The sequence below is a fragment of the Meles meles genome, chromosome 4 (assembly GCF_922984935.1).
Source record: "Meles meles chromosome 4, mMelMel3.1 paternal haplotype, whole genome shotgun sequence".
NCBI classification, from domain to species: domain Eukaryota; kingdom Metazoa; phylum Chordata; class Mammalia; order Carnivora; family Mustelidae; genus Meles; species Meles meles.
Window position 1 is genome coordinate 21,215,469 of NC_060069.1, and position 12,616 is coordinate 21,228,084.

The following is a 12,616-nucleotide window of genomic DNA, read 5'->3' on the forward strand; positions in this document are numbered from 1 at the left end:
ATTCTTTACTTTCCAGACTAAGAGCTAGAAACATAAATACAAAGGTAAGAAATATGATGTTCCCATTTGAAAGTCTGGTTCGTTACAGATAGAAGTTATAGAGGAAGACGAGAGGGAAAGTAACACCAAGAGGAAATGACTAAATAGAGAAACGTACAAGAGAGGACTTTCTTCTGATCATTTTTTTCCCCACAGAAACACAAACACACACTGACAATGCCAAGGAAGGCAGGTTGCAGAGTAGATGTACCCATTCCAAGGGGCACAACCACAGCAACCCCTAGGGATAGACAAGAGACGTTCTTTGGAGTAACCTTACTGTCTTGGTAATTTTCATGTTGTCTATATTTACTTGGAAAATTCTGCTTGCATATGCTTGCATATGCTTGGGAGCAGAGATACCAAATATCATGCTATCCCCTTTGTAGATATTTAGGTGAAATCTGGAGGAAATCATTCTAAAAATAATGCTTTTTCTTCATCAGCTTCTTTTTTGGGGGGGGGTACCAAATTACTTTATTTGAGGGAATGGTACAAATGAAAGAAGTTAAGTAGATGATTTGATACAACTTATAGAAAGGGTAAAGGTAACCCCAACATGCATGCACGGCCTCAGGGACCAGGTGGCTCTGGGAAGACAGCCTAAGTCTTTTCACTATCACTGTTTCCCAAGGTGTGCCTGTCAAAGAGATACTCTGCCATGCCAGATTTGGGGGTCCCCATCTTACACAGGGGTTGGTTATGTGGTCACCCAATTCTTTGATGATTTCACCTGCTCATTCAGATAATGAGTCTCAATAAAGTCACACAAATGGGGGTCATTTTTATCAGTGTCCAGTTTGTGCCATTCCAGTAGTGACTGATTTGATGAAGTTCTTGAACCTAGGTGAGGTTCGGTAGGGTGAGGTCTGGAGCCGATGACCAAGAAAGAATTCTTGAGACATCTTTGGTGCAAAATGGTGATTTATTAAAGCACGGGGACAGGACCCATGGGCAGAAAGGGCTGCTGCCCCGTTATCCTGAGGAGTGGCTGATTATATACACAGGAGTTGGGTAGGTGAGAACAAAGGGGGTGATGTTAGTCTGTAAGGAAGTTTGGAAACAAGGTCTCCAGGACCTTGAGGGGCTAGCTATTGTTGGGAGAAACGTTATTTATTACTAGTAAAAATCTTCTTGTGAGACCCTTTAGATGGATATCAGTGGGCCATATGCTTGGGAATGATTCTGGACACTATCTTGTAGATCTAGAGATAAAGTTTCACATTTCTCCTATCAAGTGTCCTTGTTAGTGAGATTTGGGTTTAGAAGAAATTTAACTTTATTTAGGGCTTGAGGAACTGAGTTATTTGCCTCTGGAAATGGTGCTATTGATAAGGTAACTTCTTTGTTTGTAGATCTCTAGGACATTTGTAAACCAAGGGAGACTCCTGTCTTGCAGGATTGTGATCTCTGCAAGTTAACATTTGTTTCTTGTTTATGGCAGTCAGGGATGGCTTGGGAATGTCACACATATTACCGAGGGGAGCAGGTGGAGAGGGGGTGCAAGGTGTCAGCTTTTGCTTTGTCCTCAGCCAGCCTCCTTCTCCCTCATCAGATTCATACTCTTTTCCAAGTGTAATGCACACTCCATTGCATTCAGCCCATTCTCCCAATCATCACCGTCTGGTTTCTTTTTTTTTTTTTTTCCATTTTATTTATTTTTTCAGCGTAACAGTATTCATTCTTTTTGCACAACACCCAGTGCTCCATGCAAAATGTGCCCTCCCCATTACCCACCACCTGTTCCCCCAACCTCCCACCCTTGACCCTTCAAAACCCTCAGGTTGCCCCAACCTCCCACCCCTGACCCTTCAAAACCCTCAGGTTGTTTTTCAGAGTCCATAGTCTCTTATGGTTCGCCTCCCCTCCCCAATGTCCATAGCCCGCTCCCCCTCTCCCAATCCCACCTCCCCCCAGGAACCCCCAGTTTGTTTTGTGAGATTAAGAGTCATTTATGGTTGGTCTCCCTCCCAATCCCATCTTGTTTCATTTACTCTTCTCCTATCCCCCTACCCCCCCATGTTGCTTCTCCATGTCCTCATATCAGGGAGATCATATGATAGTTGTCTTTCTCCGATTGACTTATTTCACTAAGCATGATACGCTCTAGTTCCATCCACGTCGTCGCAAATGGCAAGATTTCATTTCTTTTGATGGCTGCATAGTATTCCATTGTGTATATATACCACATCTTCTTGATCCATTCATCTGTTGATGGACATCTAGGTTCTTTCCATAGTCTGGCTATTGTAGACATTGCTGCTATAAACATTCGGGTACACGTGCCCCTTCGGATCACTATGTTTGTATCTTTAGGGTAAATACCCAGTAGTGCAATTGCTGGGTCATAGGGTAGTTCTATTTTCAACATTTTGAGGAACTTCCATGTTGTTTTCCAGAGTGGTTGCACCAGCTTGCATTCCCACCAACAGTGGAGGAGGGTTCCCCTTTCTCCACATCCTCTCCAGCATCTGTCATTTCCTGACTTGTTCATTTTAGCCATTCTGACTGGTGTGAGGTGATATCTCATTGTGGTTTTGATTTGTATTTCCCTGATGCCGAGTGACGTGGAGCACTTTTTCATGTGTCTGTTGGCCATCTGGATGTCTTCTTTGCAGAAATGTCTGTTCATGTCCTCTGCCCATTTCCTGATTGGATTGTTTGTTCTTTGGGTGTTGAGTTTGCTAAGTTCCTTATAGATTTTGGATACTAGCCCTTTATCTGATATGTTGTTTGCAAATATCTTCTCCCATTCTGCCAGTTGTCTTTTGGTTTTGTGAACTGTTTCCTTTGCTGTGCAAAAGCTTTTGATCTTGATGAAATCCCAATAGTTCATTTTTGCCCTTGCTTCCCTTGCCTTTGCCGTTGTTCCTAGGAAGATGTTGCTACGGCTGAGGTTGAAGAGGTTGCTGCCTGCATTCTCCTCAAGGATTTTGATGGATTCCTTTCTCACATTGAGGTCCTTCACCCATTTGAAGTCTATTTTCGTGTGTGGTGTAAGGAAGTGGTCCAATTTCATTTTTCTGCATGTGGCTGTCCAATTTTCCCAGCACCATTTATTGAAGAGGCTGTTTTTTTTTTTCCATTGGACATTCTTTCCTGCTTTGTCGAAGATTAGTTGGCCATAGAGTTGAGGGTCGATTTCTGGGCTCTCTATTCTGTTCCACTGATCTATGTGTCTGTTTTTGTGCCAGTACCATGCTGTCTTGATGATGACAGCTTTGTAATAGAGCTTGAAGTCTGGAATTGTGATGCCACCCACTTTGGCTTTGTTCTTCAATATTCCTTTGGCTATTCGAGGTCTTTTCTGGTTCCATATAAATTTTAGGATTATTTGTTCCATTTCTTTGAAAAAAATGGATGGTATTTTGATAGGGATTGCATTAAATGTGTAGATTGCTTTAGGTAGCATAGACATTTTCACAATATTTATTCTTCCAATCCAGGAGCATGGAACATTTTTCCATTTTTTTGTGTCTTCCTCAATTTCTTTCATGAGTACTTTATAATTTTCTGTGTATAGATTCTTAGTCTCTTTGGTTAGGTTTATTCCTAGGTATCTTATAGTTTGGGTACAATTGTGAATGGGATTGACTCCTTAATTTCTCTTTCTTCAGTCTTGTTGTTGGTGTACAGAAATGCAACTGATTTCTGTGCATTGATTTTATATCCTGACACTTTACTGAATTCCTGTACAAGTTCTAGCAGTTTTGGAGTGGAGTCTTTTGGGTTTTCCACATATAGTATCATATCATCTGCGAAGAGTGATAGTTTGACTTCTTCTTTACCAATTTGGATGCCTTTAATTTCTTTTTGTTGTCTGATTGCTGAGCCTAGGACTTCTAATACTATGTTGAATAGCAGTGGTGATAATGGACATCCCTGCCGTGTTCCTGACCTTAACGGAAAAGCTTTCAGTTTTTCTCCATTGAGAATGATATTTGCGGTGGGTTTTTCATAGATGGCTTTGATAATATTGAGGTATGTGCCCTCTATCCCCACATTTTGAAGAGTTTTGATCAGGAAGGGATGCTGTACTTTGTCAAATGCTTTTTCAGCATCTATTGAGAGTATCATATGGTTCTTGTTCTTTCTTTTATTAATGTGTTCTATCACATTGATTGATTTGCGGATGTTGAACCAACCCTGCAGCCCTGGAATAAATCCCACTTGATCGTGGTGAATAATCCTTTTAATGTACTGTTGAATCCTATTGGCTAGTATTTTGGCGAGAATTTTTGCATCTGTGTTCATCAAGGATATTGGTCTGTAGTTCTCTTTTTTGGTGGGATCCTTGTCTGGTTTTGGGATCAAGGTGATGCTGGCCTCATAAAATGAGTTTGGAAGTTTTCCTTCCATTTCTATTTTTTGGAACAGTTTCAGGAGAATAGGAATGAGTTCTTCTTTAAATGTTTGGTAGAATTCTCCTGAGAAGCCGTCTGGCCCTGGGCTTTTGTTTGTTTGGAGATTTTTGATGACTGTTTCAATCTCCTTACTGGTTATGGGCCTGTTCAGGTTTTCTATTTCTTCCTGGTTCAGTTGTGGTAGTTTATATGTCTCTAGGAATGCATCCATTTCTTCCAGATTGTCCAATTTGTTGGCGTAGAGTTGCTCATAGTATGTTCTTATAATTGTCTGTATTTCTTTGGTGTTAGTTGTGATCTCTCCTCTTTCATTCATGATTTTATTTATTTGGGTCCTTTCTCTTTTCTTTTTGATGAGTCTGGCCAGGGGTTTATCAATCTTATTGATTCTTTCAAAGAACCAGCTCCTAGTTTCATTGATTTTTTCTATTGTTTTTTTGGTTTCTATTTCATTGATTTCTGCTCTGATCTTTATGATTTCTCTTCTCCTGCTGGGTTTAGGGTTTCTTTCTTGTTCTTTCTCCAGCTCCTTTACGCGTAGGGTTAGGTTGTGTACTTGGGACCTTTCTTATTTCTTGAGAAAGGCTTGTACCGCTATATATTTTCCTCTCAGGACTGCCTTTGCTGTGTCCCACAGATTTTGAACTGTTGTGTTTTCATTATCATTTGTTTCCATGAATTTTTTCAATTCTTCTTTAATTTCCTGGTTAACCCATTCATTCTTTAGAAGGATGCTGTTTAGTCTCCATGTATTTGGGTTCTTTCCAGCTTTCCTCTTGTGATTGAGTTCTAGCTTCAGAGCATAGTGGTCTGAAAATATACAGGGAATAATCCCAATCTTTTGATACCAGTTGAGACCTGATTTGTGACCCAGGATGTGATCTATTGTGGAGAAGGTTCCATGTGCATAGAGAAGAATGTGTATTCTGTTGCTTTGGGATGAAATGTTCTGAATATATCTGTGATGTCCATCTGGTCCAGTGTGTCATTTAAGGCCTTTATTTCCTTGTTGATCTTTGGCTTGGATGATCTGTCCATTTCAGTGAGGGGAGTGTTCAAGTCCCCTACTATTATTGTATTATTATTGATGTGTTTCTTTGATTTTGTTATTAATTGGTTGATATAGTTGGCTGTTCCCACGTTAGGGGCATAGATATTGAAAATTGTTAGATCTTCTTGTTGGACAGACCCTTTGAGTAGGATATAGTGTCCTTCCTCATCTCTTATTATAGTCTTTGGCTTAAAATCTAATTGATCTGATATAAGGATTGCCACCCCAGCTTTCTTCTGATGCCCATTAGCATGGTAAATTGTTTTCCACCCCCTCACTTTAAATCTGGAGGTGTCTTCGCGTCTAAAATGAGTTTCTTGTAGGCAACATACTGATGGGTTTTGTTTTTTTATCCATTCTGATACCCTGTGTCTTTTGATTGGGGCATTTAGCCCATTAACATTCAGGGTAACTATTGAGAGATATGAATTTAGTGCCATTATTAGCCTGTAAGGTGACTGTTACTGTATATTGTCTCTGTACCTTTCTGATCTGCTACTTTTAGGGTCTCTCTTTGCTTAGAGGACCCCTTTCAATATTTCCTGTAGAGCTGGTTTGGTGTTTGCAAATTCTTTCAGTTTTTGTTTGTCCTGGAAGCTTTTGATCTCTCCTTCTATTTTCAAAGATAGCCTAGCTGGATAGAGTATTCTTGGCTGCATGTTTTTCTCGTTGAGCGCTCTGAATATATCATGCCAGCTCTTTCTGGCCTGCCAGGTCTCTGTGGATAAGTCTGCCGCCAATCTAATATTTTTACCATTGTATGTTACAGACTTCTTTTCTCGGGCTGCTTTCAGGATTTTCTCTTTGTCACTAAGACTTGTCAATTTTACTATTAGGTGACGGGGTGTGGACCTAGTCTTGTTGACTTTGAGGGGGGTTCTCTGCATCTCCTGGATTTTAATGCTTGTTCCCTTTGCCATATTAGGGAAATTCTCTCCAATGATTCTCTCCAATAGACCTTCTGCTCCCCTCTCTGTTTCTTCTTCTTCTGGAATCCCAATTATTCTAATGTTGTTTCGTCTTATGGTGTCACTTATCTCTCGAATTCTCCCCTCATGGTCCAGTAGCTGTTTGTCCCTCTTTTGCTCGGCTTCTTTATTCTCTGTCATTTGGTCTTCGATATCACTAATTCTTTCTTCTGCCTCATTTATCCTAGCAGTGAGAGCCTCCATTTTTGATTGCACCTCATTAATAGCTTTTTTGATTTCAACTTGGTTAGATTTTAGTTCTTTAATTTCTCCAGAAAAGGGCTTTAATATCTCCAGAGAGGGTTTCTCTAATATCTTCCATGCCTTTTTCGAGCCCGGCTAGAATGTTCAGAATCGTCATTCTGAACTCTTGATCTGACATATTACCAATGTCTGTGTTGATTAGGTCCCTAGCCTTTGGTACTGTGTCTTGTTCTTTTGTTTGTGGTGATTTTTTCCGCCTTGTCATTTTGTCCAGATAAGAGGGTATGAAGGAGCAAATAAACTACTAAAAGGGTGGCAAAGACCCCGGAAAAATGCGCTGTAACCAAATCAGCAGAGACCCCAAATTGTGGGGGGGAGAAAGGGGATAAAAACAGGTTCTGAAAAAAAAAAAAAAGAAAAAGAAAAAGAAAAAAATTTAAAAAATAAAACAAATAAAAAAATATAAAAAGAAAGAAAAAATATATATATTTAGATGAACTAGTCAAAAAACGTTAAAAAAGAAAAGGGTAAAAGTTTTAAAAAATTTAGCAGAAGAAGAAAAAAAAAGAAAAAAAATTGAAAAAAGAAAAAAAAATTGAAAAAAGAAAAAAAAATTGAAGTAGCCGCAAGACTAAAGAATCATGGGGAGAAAGCCATCAGTTCTGTGCTTTGCTTTCTCCTCCTCTGGAATTGCTCTGCTGTCTTAGGAATTGAATCTGCTTTCTCCTTGATAGATGAACTTCGTCCTGGCTGGATAGTTTGTTGATCTTCTGGGGGAGGGGCCTGTTGTAGTGACTCTCAAGTGTCTTTGCCCGAGGCGGGATTGCACCGCCCTTCCCGGTGGCCGGACTAAGTAATCGGCTCGGGTTCGCTTTTGGGAGCTTCTGTTCCCTGAACGCTTTCCGTAGAGTTCCGGAGGACGGGAATGAAAATGGCGGCCTCCCAGTCTCCAGCCCGGAGGAGCCGAGAGCCCGGGGCCCCACTCCTCAGTGCGCCCCCAGAGGACAGCACCCAATCACTCCCGTATCCCCAGCCTCTAGCCGCGCTCCGAGCTCACCCAGCCCACGACCAGTTCAAGGTAACCCCGAGCTGAGAGTTCAGTCCTCGGCTCTGTCTCTGCAGCCGGCTTCTCCGTTCTAATACCTGCGAGCTCTCCGACACTCCGACACCCCCGATCCTTCTGTGACCCTGCGGGGCCTGGGGCCACGTTGGCCCCGCGTGGGCTTCACCCCGGTTTAGCCTCTGGAGCAATGTCCCTCAGTGGAACAGACTTTTAAAAGTCCTGATTTTGGGCTCCGTTGCTCCACCGCTTGCCGGGAGCCGGCCCCTCCCCCCGCGGTCTATCTTCCCGTCGTTTTAGATTCACTTCTCCGCCAGTCCTACCTTTCAGAAAGTGGTTGATTTTCTGTTTCTAGAGTTGCTGTTCTTCTTCTCTTTGCTCTCCCATTGGATTTGTAGGTGTTTGCAATGTTTAGATAAGCTATCGAGCTGATCTCCTGTTACCTGATGTAGTCTCAGGCTGCTACTTCTCCGCCATCTTCCTGGGTGGATCCACCGTCTGGTTTCTTGATCCTGAATGAAGATTTAGCCACCTCGTCATAGCTGCAGCTTCATCAGTTTCTCAGCATGTTCCCTCTCCTCATGATATTGGTTAAGAAAATATTTGCCAAGTTCTTCAGCCACATCACCGCGGTCAAAGTAGTAAGATATGGACAGGTAGAGGTAGGAGGCGTAGAGCTCCAGGTTGATCTGGTGGTTGATGGTGGCCTCCGAGTCCTGGTGGTAGTTCTGGTGCACTTGTGAGGGGGACGAGGTCCTCATGGTGGCGACTGAGGAGAGGGGTTCGTGGGCGGTGACTGCGCGGCGCTAGAGTGGCAACGGGGTGGGGGGGGCTTAGAGCAGTCTGAGGGCACTGTGAGGAGATGGCCAGGGTGAGGGGGGGTTAGGGGACGAGCACCGGTTCCGCCCAAGCACCGTTGAAGCAGGAATCTGCAGCGACTCTCAGCAGGGACTCTCTTCATCAGTTTCTTGATATGAGAATTCATCAATGAAGAAGTGAATAATGCCTGCAGTTGACACGTTGACAAGAGTATTTATAAACAATTGAGGCTAAAATGAGTCCCCAAATCCTACAAAACAAAATTAAAATTGTGCTCTTTGAAGACCAGAAGTTCTAGCTAAACCCACAAAGAAGTAAGTTCGAGGCATCTGACAGTGATCCAGGCCAAAGGGGCAGGGAAATAAACGACAACCGAATATTGAGACTAGATAATCGCTTACATCTGATTTGCAAGATAAAGCAATTTAACCTTCTTCAATGTGTTTCAAAAACACATCGGAATAGGAATAAGATCTGATAGAGATAGGAATACAATCTGGTAGAGATGTGGCTGAGTGCTGAAAGGTATTCAGTGTCCCAGGAAACTAATGCTACCTTAAAAAAAATGCAGCCTAAGAAACAAAAGTAGGTAATTTTTACAATAACAGAAAACTGCAGACTATTCCCATCTGGGTCTTCCCTTTTATTTTTCTATTATTTATGCCAACAAAGACAATTTTCAGATAAGTGACAGTGGATGAATGCTTTTACTTTTTTTTTTTTTTTGTAAAGCAAGGATAAAGTGTGCTATTTCTTAAGCAACAGAATCACTATTTTATAATAAATACACAGCTCTCTTTGCAACAGAAGATGTCCATCTGCTACCAGTGGGTTTGCCTTGCACAAAGCTGCTTTGAAAACAACATTGTATTGTTAATTTAGACCTGCTGTGGATGTGAATACTTATGATCGGTTCTCCTCTAATCTACAGAGTGGAAAAATATCTTAATTAATGGAAAATACTCAAAGGAGTGACCAGGGCACTGTCAGCCACAGCACTCACAAGACAAATTGTAATGGGAGATGTTTTAATGGAAACTTTGAGTTGGCCCTGACATTTTCTCCAATTATTAGCATTACTTTTCCCTCTGTTCAGCTGTGTTTTTACTTTTATTCCATATTAACCTCTCCTATCCACTTAACCTGATCAAAGTAAAAGAATGTAGAAATCCGCACGTATTGCATGGAGCACTGCGTGTTGTGCAAAAACAATGAATACTGTTACGCTGAAAAAAATAAATAAATTAATTAAAAAAAAAAGAATGTAGAAATCCTAACTTTACAATGACATACCCCAAATGAACAGAGTCATTTTAAGAATATACTGTCTAGAAGGCACACAAGATGATTGCTCATTATCAGTGAAATGAATAAGGTACAACCTCATTTTGGGTGTCGCTGTTGCCTGGAATGCATCAGAGAGTCAGAAAAGGAAAAGCATAAAGAATTTGATTTACAGGTACCCCCTGCCCCTGAAAGTTCACATACTGTCACTTCATTTTTATGAAAAACCTATGTTAGTACCTTTTTCCAAGAGGTATACACCTTGCTTTAAGCTATTTCTACTTATGAAATGTTTCATAGGAGCGCTCTACTTTCTTGCTTTCTTTTTTTGAGAGGGAGAGATTGAGAGAGCATGCATGCATGTGTGGGAAGAAGGGGAAGGAGCAGAGAGAGAGAGAGAGGGAGAGAGAATGTCAAGCAGAATCCCCCAAGACCCAAGGGCCCCACATGGAACTCTACCTCATGACCTGAGATCATGACCTGAGCTGAAATCAGGAGTTGGATCTCAACCCACTGACCTGCCCAGGCACCCCAGGAACACTCTATTCTCAAATAGCAGGGGAGGGGGGGTGACCTATATTTAGGAAGGACTATGCTATAGAGGCTCTCCTATACCAAGGTATATTGGGAGAGCAAGACAAGCCTTGCAAGGGGGCACTAGTCTGATATTATTCCAAAAAAGGTTTGAAAAGGATAATTCATCCAAATATCTTTCTGTTGGCCAGGAATTTCTTTGGCTGTTCATCCTTTCGGATTTTGATGCTTTTTTATCATTTCTTCAGATGTATCCTATTGCTTATCGCTGCAGACATTCTCTGTCAGATCATCTTCCTCCTAAGATATTTTCTGTATGCAATATGTGCTTTTTTGAAAGTACTTCTTTGTAACTTATTTCTCCCAGAATCCTATAATTTAAGATTATTATGACCATTTTACAGTTGAGAAGATGGAAGCTCAGAGTGGTTGAGAATTGTTTCTTGTCCAAAGCCTGATATTAGAGTCCAGAGTTTCTGGCTTGTGGTGCAGGCTCCTCTCCCTCCATAATTTATGATCAAAACTTCCATGCAGGAGACTTGGGAGAGGCTCACAGGCTAGGAGAGGGCAAGAAGCAAAAATAGAAGAGCAGGGAATAAAAGAATAAGGGGAACAGAGGTGGGAGACTGAGGAAGATAACACTTTTTTTCCTGTATGAACCCTCAGCCATCTCTTTGCACTCTGGGTGACTGTTGTCCATTCAGGAAAAACTCTTGATCTTTTTTTTTCTTTTGTTCATAGCTGTTGATAATTATAGGTTGAACTCTAAGCTCCTTATTCCCTGTTGTGTGACCTTGAGCCAGTCACATAATCTCTTTAAACTCAGGTTTCCTCATCAATAAATGAGAACAATGCTAAAAACTCCATCCCAGAGTCAATTCAATGAGATAAGGTGTATAAGGCAACTCGGTAGCAGCAGGGCCTGGAACATAGTAATGGCTCAATAAACTTTAACTGTCATTAATACATAATAGATGTTTGTCAGTTTCTGACTGCCTAATGTCTGAGTCCCCTTTATATATTTGGCAACTCAGCATAAGTGTTGTCGATCAGGTATTTCTGATTCTTTTTCTGAGCACGTGGTAGAATTGTCTTTCCCTCTACCCTACTTCCTCTTGACTTTGGCTGTGGCCATGTTGCTTGCTTAGGCCACTAAAGTTTAAGCAGGGATGACACTGTCACTTCCTGTTAGAGGCTTTAAGCGCTGGTATATGTTTTACCACACTCTCTCTTTGCTATCGTGTCCTTTAGCTTTGCACACAGAGGCTGTCCTGTCAGCCTAGGTCCTTGAATGAGAATGAGAAGAGGTCCCAGGCAACTAGTTATAGATATGTAGTTTGACTGGGGAAAAGGAAAGGAAAAGAAAGGAAAGGAAAGGGAAAAGAAGAGAAGACAAGAGAAGAGAAGGGAAGAGAAAAAAAGAGAAGAGGAGAAAAGAAAAAAAAACAAATATTTTGTGTTGAAGCTACTGAAATTTTGGGGGTGTTTAGGAACATAATTTGGCCTCTCCTATCATCCAGCCCTCTGAGTCTTGGCAGAGCCCCATTCACATCCTAGAAGTACAAAAGGATAGACACTCTCTTACATCTTACATCTCTTATCATCTCTCTTACAGGCACTTGTTCCATAGTTGACCAATCAGTATACCCACCTAAGTATATAAATTAGAAGATAGAATTGCAAAGAAGTAGGGATAGTGGATAAATGATTTGCATTTATTCTCGCATTTATTCTGGTGGCAATAGCAATGTGGGAAATGTACATTTCTGGGAAAATCAGGGATAACAGGTATGGGAATAACATCTGGGATCTGGGGCCATTGGTGGAAATTTTTGTAAACTACTGTGCCTGGTTTTCAGGGACATCAAAAGCAGAGTCCCCACTGGGTAAGTCATGCTGTCTGGCCCTGGTTGGGGTGTGGTCTAATATCCCTGTTCTTGACCAATTTCCAACCTTCGTAGCAACTCAACTCTGCAAGCAGCTGATATAATTTCAATTCATTCATTTTCTGATTAAATCAGCCAGAATGTAATACTTGCAAATAAGATTCCCGAGTAACACAATGTATAAAATAATTTTAGAATTTTCTTTGTTTATGTGCAGAGTTATTTTAGTATATTTCTGGCAGTTTGAAATAGTTGCTCTGTGTGCCATTGCTTGTCCATGCCAACAGTATACTTATTTTAGAAATGCCCACACTTTATTTTAGCAATTTCTTTTCAACATATTAAGTTCATGTTTTTTTTAAAAGATTCTTAATGAATGAAATTCCACATTTAACTTACAGTATAAG

The 12,616-nt window shown here is 41.1% G+C and overlaps 1 pseudogene; it reads right to left on the reverse strand.

The window, feature by feature from the left end:
• Nucleotides 1–642: 642 nt before the first annotated feature.
• LOC123940060 lies at nucleotides 643–8,447 on the reverse strand (annotated as a pseudogene).
• Nucleotides 8,448–12,616: the final 4,169 nt, after the last annotated feature.